A 2,367-nucleotide genomic window follows, 5' to 3' on the forward strand; every position below is an offset into this window, starting at 1 on the left:
CATCAAAACAATCAACTAGTAAATTATTTCTAAGTTCCATGTATAACTTGTTTCCCTTGCTTCCTTCATGTTATGGTGCTCAGGCTTAGGAACACACTGTAAATTCTGTTTGCATGCCAGAAAAGCAAAACCTAGACACTTTACAGCATCTTAAGAGATGCACGTATGTTTTCTTATCCAACGTGGGTGTATGAGCCTGTACCACGTAACTTCAGTGTACAGTGGCTGGCCATGCTTGATAGCTCTTCCTTTTAATGGCTGGGAGGGGAAGGAGGGAAGAGGGTGGTGACAAGAGCTTTGTCTCTGTAAGACCACAGGGAAAAGGTTCCCAGTCAGTTTTGCATAAAGGGGATTTAGCAAACAAGTTGTTTGCTTTCTTTAATTGCAATGTAAACACATGTTCCAGAAATGAATTCTAAAAATAAATCTTAAAAGACTTGAAAATTATGCCAAGCTGAATGAGCTAATTCATTCATTCTTTCCCTGAAACACTTAATTCCTTACCCTTTAATTTAAAAAAAAAAATAACACCAGGAGTTTTCTCTCACATTGCTGTGGAGAATGACTGTTTCGCTGAGTCCTCCAGAGGAGGATATAGCAAACCCAAATCAACTCTCTAAACTCAAAAGCTGGAAGTACTTGGTTTTGATTCCTATGTGTTCCTGTACTCAAAACTGCACCCTTATTCTATGGTAATAGTTCAGAAGTTTTGTGTTCTTTGGCAATACCTGTAAACTTCACTTCCTGAAGCTGCGTTGGGGTATGGGACCCTATGAAAATTAGGGGAGAAAACTTACTCCGCTGTGAGTGCTGGAATCGCTTCCTCAGGGGAGAACTTTTGGCCTTTTTGGATTATGTGCGAGAGAACTGGCATTTAGATAGGGTTGTAGAAAATGGCAGCAGTTCCTGCTGAAAGTTGTGAGAAAGCTGTGCAAGTCGGTGCTAATTTTGAACCTGAACCTCAAAAGATTGTGGGTTTTCTGAGCTTGATGTCTGCTTCCTTGAGAAGTAAGGTCGATAAATGTATTTTGAGATGCAAATTTTTACGTCATGGGTGGTTATAGTTTCAAGACCAGTGCAAGACAGTTGGGTTGGCACACCTATGAAACCTAACTTTCCTGAACAGTAGCTCAGAGCTTTAAATATTATTGCATAAAATAAAATACTAGGTATCCCCTACAGTGATAAAGGGACACATACTTTCATATGCTTGAATTTAAACTCTAAATGTTGAGGAAACTTGGCATTACAGCAAAGTGGCTGTACCTGCTGCTTAGTAGCCTGCGTACTTTACAATGGGGTCTTCACTGCTATTTTGCTTCTGGCCTATGTTTTTTAGAAATGAAGGCAGCAAATTTAAAAAATAAAAATAAATAAGGCTTGCCCTGCTCAAATACTGTAAATAGTAAAGTGTGTCTTTTTTCAGTGAGTCACTTTTCATCAAAAAATAAGGATTTAAGATGATTTTAAAACTTTTCTCCTTATTAACTTAGATACCTCACTACAGGTATCTGAATTGTCTGCATTTTGATGTGAAACATCTATATCTCCTTAAGTAAGAAATATGCAAAGTTAGACTTGTCTACATAAGGCCCGAGATTCCCTAAATCAACATATTTCTTGGTTAAGCTGTGCTAAGAAGAGGGCTGGTATGTTAGCACATATCCCCTGTTCTCAAGCACACTTAAGCTGAAAAGAAAAAAAACACTTGTTGCAAGTGCCGGCATTAAACTATACCCTCATTCTTTAAATCTGGTTAAACAAGCAAAAAAAGCTCAGGTTCAGGTTTTACAAATTTTAAACCTTTTTTTAAAAAAAATTGAAAACTAATGTTAGTGTAGCTGGACTAAACATTACATTTAAATTCCAAATAACTACTAACCCTAACATTAGAGAACTCAGACGTTAACAGATTTTAGTTTCAGTTATAAGATGTGCATCAGAAGGGGGATTCATAGCTCTGAAAATATGAATTAACTGCATATCCTAAAGCATTCCCATTCTTTCTCCGCTTATGACTGTCATCTCAGTATCATTTCATGCTAAATAAAAACTCATATTTACTTTTCAGCTTTTTTTGGAAACACTCCCTTAATCTAAGAAGAATTAATACACACCGTGGAGTTACGTACATCCCACTTGAGTTCACGTGCCAGGGCTCCTACCTTTTTTCTGCAAGGTACTTTAACGTGAAGATACTCAAGTTGCCATGGATTTTGGCATGAGGACCAACAATTATTCCTCAAAATGGGACTGATAACTGTTTAAACTTGAAAGATTACTGTGATGCTAGGATTTCTCTCATAATGGCATAATGCTCTGTCTGTTATGTGACATCATACCTACAGAAACTACACAAATAAAGAA

The sequence above is a fragment of the Cygnus olor genome, chromosome 6 (assembly GCF_009769625.2).
Source record: "Cygnus olor isolate bCygOlo1 chromosome 6, bCygOlo1.pri.v2, whole genome shotgun sequence".
NCBI lineage: Eukaryota > Metazoa > Chordata > Aves > Anseriformes > Anatidae > Cygnus > Cygnus olor.